This window comes from Neopsephotus bourkii, unplaced genomic scaffold, assembly GCF_033783945.1.
Source record: "Neopsephotus bourkii isolate Nb327-2 ecotype Australia unplaced genomic scaffold, CSIRO-AGI_Nbou_v1 NB_1686, whole genome shotgun sequence".
In the NCBI taxonomy this organism is placed as follows: domain Eukaryota; kingdom Metazoa; phylum Chordata; class Aves; order Psittaciformes; family Psittacidae; genus Neopsephotus; species Neopsephotus bourkii.
This window is the reverse complement of record NW_026902160.1, coordinates 240,344-259,328: the sequence shown is the minus strand read 5'-3', so window position 1 is coordinate 259,328 and position 18,985 is coordinate 240,344. Positions and strand designations below refer to the sequence as shown.

The 18,985-nt window shown below is 39.9% G+C and overlaps 1 protein-coding gene across 18 annotated transcripts in view; it reads right to left on the bottom strand.

Annotated features, from left to right (window-relative positions):
- Positions 1-16,877, bottom strand: part of ADD1 (adducin 1) — a 60,780-nt gene extending 43,903 nt beyond the window's left edge. For 16 of the 18 annotated variants that reach the window (XM_061376033.1, XM_061376039.1, XM_061376036.1 and 13 more), the window contains exon 1: positions 16,774-16,877. The gene's annotated coding sequence lies outside the window, so the exon portion shown is untranslated. Of the gene's footprint in view, positions 1-16,448; positions 16,587-16,672 lie in introns of those variants that run through there. The other 2 variants (XM_061376035.1, XM_061376034.1) reach the window with 2 other exon arrangements.
- Between the last annotated feature and the right edge of the window lie 2,108 nt (positions 16,878-18,985).

Sequence of the window (18,985 nt, the reverse complement as noted above, 5' to 3'; positions counted from 1 at the left end):
TCAGGCACTTGTAAATCCTTCAGGCAGATGAAAAATTTAGGAAGACAAAGTGGTTTACAACCTCTTTTATCCACCCTACACTGAAGATTCCTGGACAGTGTTTAAAATGCATACCCTGTACAAAGGATATTAACACTGTTTCATATCAGTCTTAGAAGCAACATGAAGATAAAAGTCCATCCCATTTCACAGTTAACAAACCCAAGAGCATTCTCTTTTCTGTCTCTCAGAATGCTCTTGACAACTTTAATCTACACATGAAAGACACAATCTATGGATAAAAGTGTTACTGGAATTAATTTCCTGTATCAGATTGTTGTTTGTTCCATATTAGGAAATAGCATGTCAAGAAACCCCCATGAACTCTATTTTAAGAGCAGCTCATTTCTGTTTTTCTTTTTCCCAGGGGAGTGTGAATGTGCTCCCAACCCCAAAATTATGCTGTTCTGTTTCCTACTTCTGGGTAAACCTCAAGGGTCATGCACACCCACACGGTAATAGATGAAACACCAGGAGAAAACCATCTTCCTTATCATGCTGTCTCCCTTGTCAGGCAAGTACTGCACAACTGAATATGGCTGTATAAATTAACATTATGCAAACCAGGACTTATCTTCCAGCTGAAGATTCTCACTGTTTCCACCTGACAGGGGCAAAAAGATGTTGTTTACTTTGCCCTACAGGGTTTCAGAATTACATCTGGGAATAAATGCAGTAGTCCTGTTTTTCCAGTCACTGTAAATCATGCAAAGACAGTGTTTGATGGCCATTTTAGTGAGTTATTTTCAGACTCTCAAACACAATTGTCTATAGCAGCCCAGACTTCAACATTCCAGGAATCATGGCCACTCTTTCAGTTTCAGCTAGGCCTATTTCTTAATTGCTTAACTTGGATCATTCTAGTCACCAGACAGATACATTATTCAACTGAAGATCCATCAGAATAAAGGCAAATGCACAAAACACAACAGGAAGTGCACAAATCATGGCAAAAAGGTTCTGTGTTACAGGAAGACAGGGACTAACCCAAGCCTGGTACTTGCTCAAGTACTAGAATGGCTGTAGGGCCTTACATGCCACAATGTAGTTAATTGACAGAACAACTCCTGCTCTGCTGTTACAAAGTGGGTTTATTCATAAAGGCTGCTTGCACTGAAGAGGCCAAGCTGGATGCATTTGCATTCTCAGTCTGGTTCCAGCCATCCAGCCCAAGATTCTAGGGCACATACAGCTTTGAGAGAACTAGTCCCAGGCACACAATTCCTCTCTTAAGGTTCAGCCCCAAACATTCAAGACAGAGGTGCACACCAAAATATCCAAAGGTGGCATAGCTATAGTGTTTCACAGAAGTATACCAAAATCATAATTAAAACCAAAAGAACAAAACTGAAATCATGCTTTTGAGCATTCTGCACTTAGAATTCAAGTGCCAGTATAAAACATATAGGCTTCTGTTCTGCACATACGCATGTTTCCAGATTAAACTGAACACTATGCATCCATAAAGACTAACATCTTTAGGCAAGGATTATTTAGTTAACATACATTGGAAGATTAATAGTAAAAAACCCACAATGTTTCTACATATCTGTCTTACTATTGCTTGTTTAAATACAACTGCCCTGACTATCATATTTTCTTTATTATTTTTACTTGGACTCCTATCCGTAGAGGTACTCTTTCAACGCTACCAATAGACAGAAAACTTCTAAAAACTCAGCACAACTGTTTATGTTTGCCTAGGAGTAACCAGAGACCTTCCCCACTGTGTTCAGAAACAGAAATGTAAGTAAAAATAGTGAACATCAAGGATACATATTTGTGTCAAATCAACTGAAGTCAGACAAGGATCCTGAATAACCCACACCACACTGTCAAAGTACTTCCATTCCTAATTCAAACTATAAAATACAAACCCTACTGCCACTGTTATATTGCTGAAATATGCAAGTACAGTTCTTTCAATTTAACTGAAAGGCTACTGGCATCAGAAATTGAAAAACACAGGGGTATGTGTGCAGTACTGAAAGCCAGAACTCTAAACATAGCTTTCCCAGTGACTTCCCAAACAGCATGCAGTCGGATACATGCCAGCAAAGTTTCTACCCATGCAAAGTCCCGCTGATCCCAACAAAGCCTCAGAAGTTGGTAAGCAGCTCTCTGAGGAGATAGGCAGAATAGCTGTGTGAAATGAAAATAATAATCACTTGCATTACAGCCGTACTGTGGTATTTGTTTTTAATACAGTATTATTTTATATGCAGAAACATCTTCTCTTTAAGACTGTTTCCATATTTTGTAGTATATAATGTTTTCTCAAGAGCATAGTATTGTTTTCAAATTCTTCCTTAACAGCTATTCCCACATTGTATCGGCCACATTGCTGAGCTTACACAACTGTTTGTGTGGTCATGCTGGGAGGTGGATAACAGACCAGGGAAGTAACCTGTAAACAAGTCCCCCCATACATACCTGGAACCAGATCTGCTCAACAGAAGTTCCTGTCCTTGAAGGGATTCTAATAGGATCTAGTATGTCCACACACTTAAATGCACATTAGGCCATAAGCAATTCCCACTTTGTTGTTCAGTAACAAAGTGCCCAATGCAAAGCTCATGGAATCTAACAGAAACCCTACGAAACTGTAGTTTGTAGGGCCACATGATAAATGCCATTTATGACCCCATTTTTAACATTAAATATAGGCCATTCAACTTCAGCTACCTTGGAGCCAGAAATCAGTAGCTTTGGATTTAACATCTTTTTTGAAACATCAAAACTTTGTCTACAAGAGCAAAAACTGCTAAACTCAATCAAACCCGTGGCTTAAGTCTCCAAATACCCTGGTTAACCTTGGCTAATGTGCTGTCTAACACACACACACACACTCATTTGCAGTGATTTATTGATTTACACTTTACACCATGTACATACATTTAAACATTCCTTGTATTACAACCATAAAACATGTAACCTTACCTTGCACCCAGCTAAATTCTTAACCGTAACAATACCTCAAAGCAGTAAGTCCCATGGCCTAATAGAGAATGTGACTTTTTACACATAATATGCTTAAAACCCATTCTTAAAAAATCCTACAGAAATCCTCTGTGTGATGTAACCCAGATTTTTAAAACTGTTTCTGGTCTTACAGGATCAATTCATTTTAATGTTCTACTTCAATTTCTTTTTCTCATCTATATTCTCTAAACTTAACTTTCTCTCCTGTCTCATACTTGGCCATGATTTTCCCTCCTATTACTACCAGACCTTACTAAAGAATTTCAGAGATGTATCAGCTAACAACAAACAGGAAATATTTTGAATTCCCCCTCCCTGCCCATCATCTCATGAACCTCTGTGAGCATCACTAAAAATCAGACGGGTGTATGAAAATACTCAATGACACTCAACAGCAACGTATTTCACTGCCACATCCAAATGATTCTTATTTATGAGTCTTACCAACCTTATCCCTGACCTTTCTCTGTGTCTTCCTCAGCTTCCTTACTCTCCTCTAAGTAACCCATACAAGATTTATCTAAAATTTAATTTGTTCCAATTTTCTAGGTCTTTCATAATAGGAAGAAATGAATGGAAACAAAACCTGGACAGCCCATCATCTGGTCACTGGATTTTATTACGTTGTTGCAAACTTGTTCTGTGCAGCTGCTACCATCTCTACCAACTATTCCTTAGCATTTTTCACAGGGAAATGAATCTAATCCAACACATTTTGGAAAGGATACACACTTGCTGTTCTCTGGGGGAGTAGGGGAAGTAAGATCTTTCTGATTCATCCTCCAATGGTCAAACTGCATGGCAACATGCATCTTTACTTCATAAGACGGTTTATATTTGATGTGCTTATGAGGCACAGTGCAGCACAAAAAGAAACGACCCCAAACTCCTAAGAACATTTACTTTAGAAAAAAGAGTGTCACCAGCTAACATGACAAAATATTACAAAAGGTTTACATTATTCTCATATGAGATAATCAAAATGCCAGATCTGAATATGCTGCTGAAAATATAAATTATTCCAATATTGACTGCACCCCCTTCAGAAGAACTAGGCACAGGCCACGCATACAGGGGATGCTATTCTAGACCACACAATGAAAGATGATTTCAGTTTAAGACAACTGCGCAATACTCAGATTAAACTCTGACAGATAAATTAATTTAATACCCCCCCCCAAACTAAGACACACATATAAAGCCACAAATATTTTTCTTCTCTCCAGTGTTGAATTGTATTTTCAGTTAAGCAAATTACTTAGTCCACGAGAAGCGGGAAACTGCTAAGCTTCCAGTGTCATATTCATCAAGCAAATTAGAAAATAAACTGCTTAGCTTTTCAGTAGTTACTTCTATTATTTCTCTCAATCCAATGCAACACCTTTATTTACTTGAATGTGACACCTTTTCAGTCACCATGACAAATCCTATACAATCCAGTTGAAAAAACACACTTTAAGAACAAAAAGTCAAGCTAATCAACTTGTAGTTTTCTTGCTGCACATTAATACATTCTTCCAAAAAACTAGTAGTCCTAAAGATAATTCTGCTCATTGGCAAGAGCTTCCAGATGACATCTGTTCAGTCATCCACTCTCTGGAGACCACTGCCAAACAGTTTCAGACTTTGGATTTTTTTTTTTGTTTATTATATGATACTATCTCTAGTTCACACCTGTTTAACAGTAAGTGACATGACAGAATGTCTAAATAATAAAGCAGATGAAATACAATTAAGTCAATATTCATATAACAGTGAACACTTCCTCAAGCTTTAAAGTATTAACTATTATTTATCAGCTTTTAAAATTATAACTGTCACGCACTTTCCCCAAAAGATTCCATTTTGGGATGTAACTTAGCTAACATTAACAAACATGAGCAAAGTGCCATTTAAGTCATTGATGTTTTGCCTATGCAATTACTTACCATTCATATTAATAATTACGTGTGAATACAGCAATTTAAGAGAGTAAGATCTAGCTCTCAGTCTTCTACATTAGTTCTGAAAACATTGTGAATAAAGGAAAAAAAACCTTGTGAATAAAGGAAACAAATCCAGTTCAAGCACACACATAGGGCTAGACACTGCTTTGGCAATTATTTATACCTAAAATCAACAGGAAATTCAGCTAACAGCTGAAGGGAAGTTAATAACACACATTAAGCACAGTCAGGAAGGAACCTTTCAAACATCATTAAATTTCTATCCTGTCCCAAGCAAACTACTTTCCATGCTTGAACTTCCTTCCAGAAATGAAGCTTTCACCATGAACATTCAGACAAATAAGACAGAGTTAGAGAACAGGAAAATATAAGGCAGATACTGTATTTCTGCCTCCATTTCTGTTCATGTAAAAAACATATCCAGTAATATGCGCTACTGATATAGATGAAACAATTGCACAAATGAGCATTTACAACTTTCCTCCTGTGTCTGAAATACCTCAGCAGGAATTAAATCATGACTTAACATGCCCTAACAATTGAATAAATTAGAAAAACAATGCAACCTCGGGCAACATGAATCCCCTGATTTGCCAGTTAGCATCCTTCTGTCACGAAGAAGGCAGTAGAACCCTTTACTTTGTCAACCACCAATCTTCTATTACATATTATTGCAAACACAAGCACAATACTTCCTCAAAAAATTACATTCCAAGCTTATTAGATGGAAGAGTCTTACGGCAATATACAGGAACAGCAGGGCAATACGCAGCAACTTGATACACAGCGTTTTCACCACATCACCCCTTCAGCTTGCACCAACTTGTAATTTTTTATAAATAGCTCAAAGGAGAGTTTGCAGAGAAATATGAAGACAATGAAGTAGCTGTGCACGTGTTGTGGGCAGCTTCCTTCCAACACACAGGACAGCATGAGAAGAAAACAATAAAGGGCTTATTATCAATTCTGCTGAATTATTCTGTGATGGTTTAGGGTTTCTTAACATAAAACACATATCCACTTGTCGTGGTTTAAACCCAGCCAGACAGCTTTTCACTCACTCCCCCCCTTCCTGCCCTCCCCCTACTCCTGGGGGGACAGAGAGGAGAATCAAAAAGAAATGCAACTCCCACAGGTTGAGATAAGAACAGTTTAGTAACTAAGGTATAACACAGATCACTACTGCTACCACCAATAATAGTAATCATAAAGGAAATAACAAGGGAAGAGAATACAAGATCTCATCACCAGGCGACCGATAACTCGCCCCCCCAGCCCAACCAAGCACGGACCGATACCTCCTCCAACCCTGCAGTCCCCTTAGCCCTTCCGCGTAACTCTCCGTTACCTCCTGGGCATGACATGCTGTGGTATGGAATACATCTTTGGTCAGTTTGGGTCAGGTGTCCTGTCTCTGCTTCCTCCCAGCTTCCCCTCCTCCCTGGCAGAGCATGAGTTTTGCAAAGTCCTTGGCCAAACCCAAATATCATTATTATCAGCTCTGCTCCCAGCCCAGAAGTCAAAACACAGCACTGCACCAGCTACCAAGAAAGAGAAAAAATTACTGCTACTGCTAAACCCAGGACACCACTACACAAGATACAATGAAATGGTATTTAACATCCTTCTCTAACATTTATTACATCCATTTATATACCCTAGAATGCAACTAGTCTGTTTGTCCAAGAAACAGACTATCTATGCACCCACTGATATCTGGACACTATCTGGTCAAAGTAACTGCATCATCTTTGACTAACAAGACAGGAATCATGGGAACAAACAGCCATTCTGGGTTAAGGGGTTCAAATCCCAAAGTACTGTGGAAAACTACATTATATTCCCTCCCCCTCCCCTTATATAAGCTAACTGTCTCTATCTTGAAGACAGCCTTATTCCACTACTCCTAAGGGAAGGCAGTTGCAGACTTCTATGCCTCTGTTGCTTAGGAACCATCTTTTCTAATTTCCAGACTAGGTTTATTCTTGGATAGTTTATGCCCATTTGTTCTTATACCTCAAGCTTAAGAAGCTCTTTTTATCCACCTGTGTTGTTTCACTCATTCTCATGAAGAACAACCTCTTTCATGCTTTGTTTTCCCAGATCAAACAAGACATTCTGAGTTCACTTTAGAGAACAAACTCTCAGTTCCCTTTGTCATGCCAGGAATCAGTCCCTGCCCCTCTTCCAGTCCAAACACTCTTTCTTACTTGATGCCAGGTGATAGGTATTAGACACATTATTCCAGATAAGCTTTCACCAGTACCAGAAACATGTTAATACCACTTTACTTCTTTAAAGGAAAATACTAGTAGTGCAACAACAGTATCTTTGTTACCCCAATACTTTTCATAGTTGCTAACTTTTGACAGGTTAGTCATCCTCAAGTGTTGTAAGAACATTTTAATTTTTTTAATGCTATTAAATATGACTCCTTTTTCTACTGGTCACGTCCTAAGGTCTCAACTTCATTCTCTGCAAAACTACTTCAGTATTGATGATACTTGACATCTGATGAGAAAAATTGAGACTGGCATAAGAAGTAGGAAACCATCAGTGTTTTTAATGAATATACTAATTCTTGAAACTGATCCTTGACACATTCCACTACTAACATATTTCCAATACATCATTTTCTAGTCATCCAGTTCTATCCATACTCAACATACCCTGTGACCATTCTAAATCAATTTTCACAGAAACATCACTTTAGTTTTTACATGGAATCATATAACACATTATATGATTCCTAAGTTAAAAGAGGTCAGCTCTAACCATGCACCCTTTCCAAGAAATCAGGTGTCTTACAGAACAAGATGTTAAATTTCTCCAGCGAAGTCTTCCTCTGTTGTTCATACCCCATTTTCATCTTACCTCCATATAGAACAGCTTCTCTTTTTAAATTTAAACAAAACCCTGAATATGAAGGTCATGTTAATGATGCAATAACTAGCCCCAAATACCTTTTCTATAGTGACTACACTGGTGCTTGCCATCTACCCAATACCCTTCTGCTTTTCTATTTGATAGCAATTCTTGCATCTAAGTCTCTAGTTACACAAACTACCTATTTCAAAATTCTAGAGTAAATACTGCATAGTCCCACTGATATGCACCCTGTAAGTTCAAATTTATCCTTATGGAAATCATTTTTACAACCTCACTGCAGTAAGCTCTATCTGCCAGTGCAGATAATAACAGCTCAAAACTGTCTTCACTCAAAATCAAGACAAACTTTTCATGTAGTCTTTCATCTGCATCCACATTATTTTTAGTCTTACTTCACTGTCTCCATGCTTCCTGGCAAGACAAGTCTTTTTCAGGTTTTATGATTACTTACTCCTGATGCTCCTCTTCAGTTTGCTATTAATGTTGTTGGATATTTCATCTCTACTTTCTTGCACATGAAATAAAATCAAAGTTTGGTACAAGAACAAATACTTTATACACTTGCCAGAACTACCTGTATCTATTGCCATATCAAAAGTTCAGCCATGTCAAAAGTGGCTGAAAGCACCTAATCAAATAAGCCCTGAACATTGCTGTAAAACTGGAATTGCAAGACAATTTGGATACTAAACTGAGATATGGCCTTTGCAATTTGAATGTGCACTTCTTCAGTTACAATTATAAGCAGCTTTTCGTGATATTCAGGGAGAGGTTTGGGTCTTATTTTGTTGTAGAGTTGGGCCTTTTTTTGGTTGGTTTTTTTTTTTTCTCCCTATAAATGATGCGTGCCTAAAAAACTATTAAAAAGATTAATGCCACAAGGTCTCCCCAGAGCTAGAAAGGGAAGACAAGTTAAGGCTGCTCCATTTCAGCATCTGTACCTCAGATGTTACATCCAAATGAAAAAGAAAAAAGGCAACCACACAAACTGTATTATCAATATTCTGGTTTGAGAACACACTGCACAGCTATTATAGAATTTGCTTAAAGGAAAAAAAGTCTACAGAAACAAGGTTCAGATTTAGGATTACTATAGCAACAGCGACGAGGGAGGGAAAAATTACCAGATTACTCTCTCAAATCATTAAATCCTTGAAAGAATAAATTTAGCTTTCAGTTTCAGGCAAATGAACTGAATTTATCCTATTCATCCACAATTAACATATCAAATCAAGGATTAAATTGCATAATCCAAAATTGTAGTACAAGTTGCAAATACCAAATTTCAGACTGAATGACCTCACCTTTTCCTGCTACCATTAAGTATTTGGTATGACAACAGGTCTTTAAACTGCTCACTGATAACAAAGAGCATTATTTATGAAGGTGTCTAATCCTGACTGAAGGTCTGCAACTAAAGAGAGGCATTTGCCTCATTCTTAAGTGACTCCATGAAGTACACTACTGAAAATATGCAGTAATTTGCCCCCATTTGACTTGGAGGTATAAGGAATTACTGAAAATATAGTTAACTTACTACAAAACTAAAATATTCCAACAACATACGTGAACACAGTAGTGACTTAATGACCTGAAAACCTGAGAATGCAGAAATACGCTTAAGCTCTTTAAATACGTGACACTGTGAAAAAATAAACCCAGGATACCCTAAGTAACCAAGATCGTATGTAATCTTACAAGACTAGGGTTTTTTTAATATAAGCTTAAAAATAATTAGCATAACGGCCACTATTCCAGTATCAAGCAAGAAATACTATACTTATGTTAATGACTGAATAAAAGAGCAAGAAAAATATTAGCCTACTGGGAGAGCAGCTATTTCAATACTTTAGCCCTCTCACATTAGATAGTACCCCAAACCCATTAAACAAGCAGCTGAAGTGGCAAATGCAGCTACAAAGGTTTATTTTGACATTGTGAGCTTTGCTTGAGGCATGGAGGGGTGTCTCCCCACTTCAATGCTAAGTATTGACCCATAAAGACTCTAAGCCTCCAGCAACTTTTCCACCAGCCAGAACATTCAATTAATAAGGCTGCCCTCATAATTTGCAAGACTGCCTAAGTCCTGCTTTTCTGGCTGACATTCAGGTTTTAACCATGCTTCCCAGCCTTCTGTTCACCACTTCTGGCTTTCACTGACCAGCTGCCAAAAAACTCTTTATTTTCTGGTGGCTGAGCAGGCCAGAGGACAGTTTAAGAGACTACCTTCTTCCAATTTGTGCAGCAAACTGTTCCCTGTGTTCTCTGCTCTTGGCTCCTCCCCAAATTGCTACAGTGATGGAAAACTGGAGGATACTGGAAGGACTATCACTCCACAACTATGGAACAAGGGTACAGGCATCTTAACTGGGGTTTCCTTGTCCTTAAATCAATAAAGAAAGGAAATGCCTTAGGATCAACAACAAAGGCTAACCAGATCCAGAAGTGGATGTCCCATGTGTCGAAATTCTTACCTTATGCTGCAATCACAAGCACCCTCTCCTTCCAGGCTAAAGGCAAGAAGCTCAGTCTAAAATGATCCACATAACTCAGCAGTAACCAGGTAAGTGCAGGTTCTAAAGCACATTGAAAGTAAAGTGGGAAAACCACATAGGTAGACAGTCAGCTGCAAGTAGCAGCAATCAAAAAGAACAGGATGGCCGTCTGTAACTCCAAGGCACAGAAATAAGACATCTTCAGACATAATAGCTTTCCCTTAGATTAATCATATGTATTTTATCTCCCTCTCCATCCAAACTATGTACAATCCACTTACTTTGAGAAAGCTCTACAGAATTTACTAACTTTTTACCAAAATCCCTAAATTTCATTTGTACAGTTGAGATCTAAGCAAACATCTAAGATCATTTTTAATCTATTTTTCCTGCCTATTAAGAGAAACCAAAACAATTTAACACTGTACTGCAAATGTTCTACATAACCAAAAAATATTTACTGCTATACTTCTGGCCACTGACACTTTATAAAAAAAATAATCTACAAAAATGAACACCATTTTCCTGACAGAATCATAGAAGAGTTAGGGTTGGAAAGGACCTTGAGATCACCTACTTCCAACCCCCCCTGCCACAGACAGGGACACCCCACACTAAACCATGTCACTCAAGACACTATCCTAACTGGCCTTGAATATCTTCATCCTTAATTCACTCACAAAAGATATACAGTTCTTTTGAAATGCTTCCAAGTTATCAAAATTATCAGAGTACCTTTGAAAACTCACCAGATAGTGAATTTTACTTTAAAATTTAAGGGAGGGAAGGGTCATGGAACATGATACACCTCACCATATGTACTAGCTGGCCTAAAAATGATATCCACAGTAAGGAAAGAAAATTGACTTTGGAATCAAAATAGAATCTTGTGCTTTACACTGAATCTGTTATTCAAGTCATATGGAAACTCGAAGTGATATTCAAAAATAAAGCAACACTTTAGTTGTATAGAAGTTTACCTAAAAATCATGAAAACTTTTTCAGGAACTGAAAGCACCTAGAGAAATATGTCAGAACTAATGAAAGATGATTCCCCATCAACTCAAGTCTCCTATGCTTCCCTATTTATCCCTTCTTATCTCAAGTCCTCATGTTTCTCCCCCTACATCTTGTAGAGCCCACCCTTGCTCCCACCTTTACCTAAGCACTAGTTCACTCAGGGTGGGCCACGCAAGTGGCAAAATACATGACAACTGGTCCAGAGCTACCCATACACTGACTGGCAGTGTAGCTGTCTAACAGCTACACAGACAGATGCTCCTGCTCCTCAAAACAAACCAGGTGCCATGCCCTTCTCTTGGTGGGGACACAAGTCTAGCCATCAGATTATCCCTTTACTGGCACAAACTTTATGTGTTTGAAGTCACCTTTTTCCTGGTGTATTTAGCTGAATGCAGCTAACAGGTTCAGAAGTTGAAGAGAAAAATAAAAGAAGCCCCTTTAACTTCAGAGTACTTTAAGCTGTGTTGATGCAAGATTACTATGCAAGGCTTGGTTAGACAAGATACTGGTTTTGATAAAAAAACCCCACAAGTATACTGCATCTCTCTATTAATGCACATAAGCAGCAATGTCTTCATTTGCTGATTAGAAAGAAGGGATGTTTCACATGCATACATACTTTATAAATTTTCAGCAATACTTAGTAGTGACGATACCTAAAGAAATTATTTCATCTGTTAAAAGATTAAACTCAAAAGTATACCTTATCCTTCACCTCCCCAGTTACAATGCAGAAACAGTACCTTTACACTCAGCAGTGTATAACAACAACACAACCCCCAAGAAACAACAAATCAAACAAAAAACACCCCTAACAAACTCCCACCAAAACAACACAGAAGACAATCTTCATGGGTTGAGGTTATCCCAAACAATTCCTGGTTTAATCTCATATTAGGTATAATAAAGCTGAAACAGCATTATCAGACCTCCCAAGATTCTAAATCTAAAACAAGATAGGGATAAAAAGCATTAAAAGCACCACAACAAGATTTTGAAGTTTGCACATGCAAAATGAAATCAAACCTAAACTAAACTTTCAATGGCTGCAAGTAAAATTACAGGTTTTAAGACAAAGTTGCTTTTACAAGTTTACTGATTTCAACCAAAAACCTAAAATATGTGAGTGTAGCAGTTTGATTCCCCCTCACAATCTTCAGTGCATAAAAGTACCACAACATTTAACTACTCATTTGATGTGAAAGTATCAGATACCATAAAAAGTTACTGATTAACTGTATTTACTGCTTGTTGTTTCCATGACCCCTTTTCAGCAATTCAATTAGGTATACAGAAGAACAAGAAAATCTCAGAACTCTGAAATATTTTACTCCTATTTTTTCAGTTTCATGAGTCAAAATCTGAAAACCATATATAGCACATGGTTTAAAAAAAAACACAAACCACCTCAATAATTTAAAAATACAAAGCCCAATACATTAGTCAACTGAAAATGCAAAGGAATAATTGATTAGTGTGAAGAACACAAACTCCAGATCTCAGTTTCAAACAGTAGCTCTTAATATCCTAGTTTTAAAACTGAATTCAGTTGTACTTTCACGCTGATTTTTAATTCATCTACAGAAAAGCCACTCAAATAAGCAATAGCATAAAACTCTTCTGGTTTCCCGCTCAGTAACACAACTGATCTGAGGTTACAAGGTTTATCTTTCACTGAATAATAACTGCATCCAAAAGAGCAGGCAGGGATCATTTATCAAAATGAAATCTACCCAGCAAGGTCAAAAGAAGGAAGTTAGGAAGGTGCAGAAGTTGTTACTCCTGTTTGGCTACACCTTCAAGGACAACATTTTCAGTTTCTCCTTAACAGGTAAAGAGTCAACCCAGCAAATGCAGCAAGCATACATGCTGGTCAGCAGCTTGACTGACTGGCACCAATTATTCACATACATCCCTATACTAAAACTTAATTTCCCTTGAAATGAAGAACAGTTAGGCTCAAAATTCCCCAAAGCAGCAGCAATACTTCACATGACTGCTGGTTAGAATGTTAAACCAGAGCCTTCATGACAAATGACATCACCTCAGCCTACACCTGATTTGAAAAGGAGTAGTTCCAACAAGGGCGTTTCCCAGAGTCTCTGCCCTTACAACTTCTGCAAAGACTAACCACTAAAATTTCTGACCTGACAGGACCACAGCAAACAATGTCTTCTGACTAAGTAGGGCAGAAACCAATTATTTGTTTCAGTTTGACTAAAGATTATTCTCAATAAACAACAGATGGTTAATGAGATGGTAACAAGTTATCATAAAGTTATGTTGAACATTCAAAAATACTGCTCTAGAACCCTGTCATTGTACATGCAATACTTTAAAGCAGTAAGAAAAGTAACCAGAGAGGAGGGTAATATTAAAGTGAAAATTATCATAGATCAAAATATCTGTATGTCCTCTTCTGCCTCTGATGAAAAGAAGCTTTCCTCAGGAAATTCACTTGTTTACATGATTCACACTTTACATCTTTCTTTACCAACAGGTTTGTACAGCTACTGTTCTCTGCCCTACCAAAAAGGAGTATTTTTGAAGAGAAATGCTGGATAAGTGGCACGAGTAGGTAATGTTTTCCTACTCCCCTGAGAAGGCTGATTAAATTATATGAATGAAAATTGCAAAACTTAGGTAATCTAGGAACTTCTACTATTTAAAAAAATACCTACTTTTGAATGTGTTAACATAGGAAATGTATAATTTAACACAAAAGTTTTAGACAGGTTCCTAAGCAGATGTCAAATGACCTGCACAAAAGAATCATCAGTTTAAAATTGTATTTGTTGAATTAAACACTGCTCACAATCAGTTTTTAAATATAAAGCACCTATCATTCTAAAAGTGTCTAATATTAAGTTACAGCATGAATTACTGATACAAATTATTTCAGACTGCTCTCTATCATGCAGGAGAGTCCAAGAGTAAATTCTACTTTAAAAGTCATCAAAATCAGAAATTCAATGTTATTTTTTACTCCAGGTTCTCATGCTTCAGGTGTCCTCCACCCACAACAGAAGCAACACTTCTCTGAGACGCTTTCCTTCATACAAGTACAGGTCAAGTTTTGTTACTATGAAATTTTCCCTCAAAGCAGGACTGGCTCATTGGCATAGCAACAGTTTGGGATTTACAAACTACTCACTATCCACCACTGCTCCAGTTTGGAAATAATTAAAAAACAAACTATTTCTACAACTCAGAAAAGCTGTGGGTACAAGTTTTACTGTCCGGCCTCCTAGGAGTCAGAAAGCACTTGTCACATATATGTTGTTATGCTTAGTAGCAATCAACATGCTAAGCACCCTTCTCCTAGTCTGAAACCTCCGGTTGTAATATTTCACTCTATTTATTAACAAAATTGGCTACTTCAAAGTTCAGCTTTTTCCTCCAGAACGTTGACTGTGGAGTTTCACTAAAAGCACTTCATACTGCAAGGCTACCCTTCAAAACCTGGGACTTGAATAGGGCAGAAATAGCTTGAGCCTCACTCCTGTGAAAGTGTCTCAGTGCCCAAATGGGTTTGCCCACATAATCTCATCAAATGATCCACTTCCATACAAGAAAAATAACTTTTAATATTGATAGTGAATCTCAAAGAACAAGAAAAGTTGAGTCATTTTCTGCTGGAGACATCTAGAATAGATCTGTTACAGAAAAATACTGATTCAGTAATGACCTTCTTCATTCTGCAGCATTAGCAAACTATACTCTAATGAACTCACTGGCAAAACATGCTGCCTCAAAACTGTCCTAAGAATATCACCAAGTTTAAGCTCTGTAATTGAAGCAAACTACACAGATCATTATGTTCACTTAAGAATACTTTTGTATGATCACATCAAATCTGCTTACTGAATATAAAAAATTACCACTACCACCTGCTCCAGAAGTCCAGTCCATAGTTGCTTTTTTTTTCTCACTTACTATACAACAGCTCTAAAAAGAGTACTTCCTTACTGAGATACAGAGTTGTTACATAAATAAATATAAGAAAAAATGGAAGCCTACTTTAGAAATAATTTGTATTTTTAAACCAAATTCTTTTGTTCTATAAAAAAAAAAAAACAACAGATTTGTGGCAGTTAAGAACTCCCAAGTATTCTGTTAACACATCCAGTCACGTTACAAACCCAGAGCTGTAAACAGCCAGTGTGCATGAAGATACCTGTAGCTTTCAGCAAAGCATACAGAAATTATCTAGCAGTAGCTGCAGTTTGAAAAGTCATAAACTGAAGAGAGACACGGTTTGTAAAGCTCCATATAAGACATAAATCATTAAGCAAGAAAACAGAATGCTTTTGGCATACGATAACGTTATGACCTACAGCAACTTTCCAAAAAGCAGATAATAAAACAAAACCAGCAACAAGCTCATGCCACTGAGCTACATCAGTATCTCATAAAAGATTCAAACCCAGTGCTATTCCTAGCCCCCTATCTCAGTATATTTTTCCAGCTTGACTGGATTTTCCCCCTTCCTAATTGCTAGTTTTAACTAAAGACAATGTAGATTAAGAATCAACCTTAAAAGCAGCATGGATTACGTGCGGAAGGACAGGTAACATTCTGAACCAAAAGCAGGCACTGGAAATACTAAAACAGAGATACTCCTTCCAGCAGAAGAAACAAAACAGCTGCCCGTTCGCTGCTGCTGGTACTCTGCCAATCAGTAACACCGCACAAACGCACCGCATCGCCTCCTTCATTCCTGCGTCCTCTGCGGGCGATTATTTGGACGCTCTAATGCCCGCATTTCGCTAACCGTAATCAGGTCGTCACCTCGCAGCCTAGAGGAAGGGGCAGGTGAAGCAGCAGGGCGGTGGGCAAAGGCCCGCAGACGCACCGCTTGGGTGCAATGAAGATTTAAACGCCGAGCGGCCGCTTCCTGCGGCGGCGGGAGCAGTGGGAGCATCGCACCGCGCTCACCGCGGCAGGGCCCGTAGCCCCTGAGGGAATGCTGACAGGAACCTGCCCCTCCGACCCCGCCGCCCCGTCCAGCTCAGTAGCTGGGGACTCCCTCGTTGTGCCCCCCACCACCCCACAGTGCCGACATCGCCCTTACCAGCCGCTCACTGCAGGCACCGTGCGAGCGGCAGGCTGCTGGGTTTTCCACACACACCCCCCACACACACCCGAGCGCTGGTTGTTTTCCAGGCAGAGACACCCCCCGCCGCTCCCCTCCCCGCCCCGGGCTAAACAAGCTGGTTCCAGCCTCGGCACCCCCGCCTCCCCTCCGCAGAGCCCGCCTCTCCTCACAGCCTGCCCGCCACCCACGGCTGCACCCACCCGCCTCCCGCAGATCGTTAATGGCTGTGCCCCTCTGCTTCCCCTCGACCGCTACCGGCTGCGCCCCTCCTGCGCCTCCCGCCTCCGCCAGGAGCACTCACCAGAGGGCAGAAGAGAAAGGGCAGCAGCAGGAAAAGGGGCCGCCGCACCCGGTGCCCCTGCCGAGGCTGTCGCTGTCTGCGCTCCGCCCCGCCGCGCTCCCTCCTCTTCCTCCTCCCCCACCGTCGCCACCGAGCGGCCCCCCCCCACACACAGGGTGCGGCTTCCCAAGCCTGCAGGCCAACAACCGCGCTGGCCATTGGAAGGCGTACGCTCAGCGACTAAGGGGCTCTGCTATTGGTGGAGGCAGGTGGGTGGGAGGAGTGTGAGGGGGACGGTGGTGGCGGCGGGCGAAGGAGCGGGCCACGGAGGTCGGTGCTGTGCTTCATGGGTCATGATAGTCCCGCACGACTGACACTTCCCGACATACGGGCTTCTTGTGGAGCCGGATCCCTCCAGAAAGAAGCAGCGAGCCGTCCGGGAAGTTTATCTTACAGCAGACTGAGAGATAGGAGCAGAAATCAAGTAGTTGCCAAGGAAGCGTTCTTTAACACAGAGAGGTGGCGGTATCTAATCGTTGGAAGCTCAGAGCCGGTCGAGATCGATCCAGACGTGCAGATACCCAGCGATAGTCAAGCGTTGCGAACTGCGTTGGTGAGGGTCAGAGACACCTGTCAGAACTGAAGGTATCCAAGTCAGTCGAATATCTTCGGGATATTAAGTTCCAGTCTAATGAGGAGTTGTATACCTGATTCAGGAAGTGTGCGGATATATTGTATACAATGCATATAGGAGGCCTGATTAGATCTTTATAAATCATTCCCTTAGATCTTCTGAAGCCCTTGAGGAGCTCTGTGGGTAGTATAACCCCACAGTGTGTTAGGCACTGCAAATAAAGCAACAACTGTAAAGTTCACTTCTCCTATTAGCTACCTTTCCCCTTCTGTATGTTTTTACTATCATTTCTATATCATTTTAATACTGCTGTTTTACACTTTTTTTTGGAAACTTGAATAGTGTCTGCCTCAGGTCACATGAAGAGTTGGTGCTTTCAGAATCACTAAACTTCTCTTTTATATTTACCTCTAGCACCCAAATTACCCATACACTCAGTAGAAAAACAGACTCCTGCAAGCAAAATGTGATGGGTACCTTCAGGAGCCATGAACATCTCTCCCTTGTAATATGGGAGGAATCTAGCCTGCTCCAACCACCTCCACTGAGGAAACATGCTCTGCTTACCTAGTTCACACTCTCTGGCAATTAATCTTCATTTCTTCACTGTTCAGAATGGAAAAATAGGCCATAGAGATGTGTGTAAATTCAACCACCAAAAACGGTGTTTTGGTGGTGAAGTGCTGACACAATCATTATAGCATGTCTGACAAAAAAAAACAATGCTGGACATAGATCTGCCTAATGCAAAACATGCCACAACAGGACACATGTTAGTGCAATTACTAATAATTAGCAGATCATGTCTGAGGTGTTTTTTTGTAAGAACTGTTGCAGTAGACCTGAAACATTAAAGTCACTTCATCTGTCTGGTGTTGAATGTTGTTAAGCCCAGTAGGTATGTTTATGTACCAGAGAGCATTCTTTTGCCTTTGTTCAAAGTCTGCTCAAGAAGGTACAGGGTCTACTGCAGGGTCCAGCCACCAGCCTCACACCTTGCATTCCCCTTGGCACGGTGGTGACTACCTGCCAAAACTCTCCTTCATCTTGTCACCTCACTTACCTTTCTTTCCTAGCCATAGGATTCAAAGCATGAATCTCTTTCTTCTTGTCTGATAAAGTAAATGGGAGAACGGATCCATGTTAAAACTAATTAATAAAAAAAATGCTGCTTTGTTGTAAAATGAATGGGTCTCTTCTACAGTTCAGTGCATGGCTGCAAGATGAGCAGTGCCAGTAAGGAGGGGGATATTAAGGACAGCAGCAGTGCCCCAGGACCGGGGGACTGCAGGGTCATTTCTTGCACTAGCAGTGCTGGATTAGAGTGTTCATGTAACTACCGGGTGCAGTGTCACAAGCAGCTTAGGCCGATCAAATGATGCACTTTATCATCCCACCTGTCCGCTCTAGTGGAGTGCTGCAGACAAGTGCTGTTTCTGCTGTCTCACTCTGTGACCTGCTCACAGTTCCTCCAGCCTTCCCCTTGCATCTGGCATCATACCCCACAACCATGAGGCCAGAGATGTTGTTTCACCTGGCTAACCTGGTGGAAAAGCAGAGGGGTGAGGAAGGGTTGAGGCCGGCTTTCTGCTGGATCAG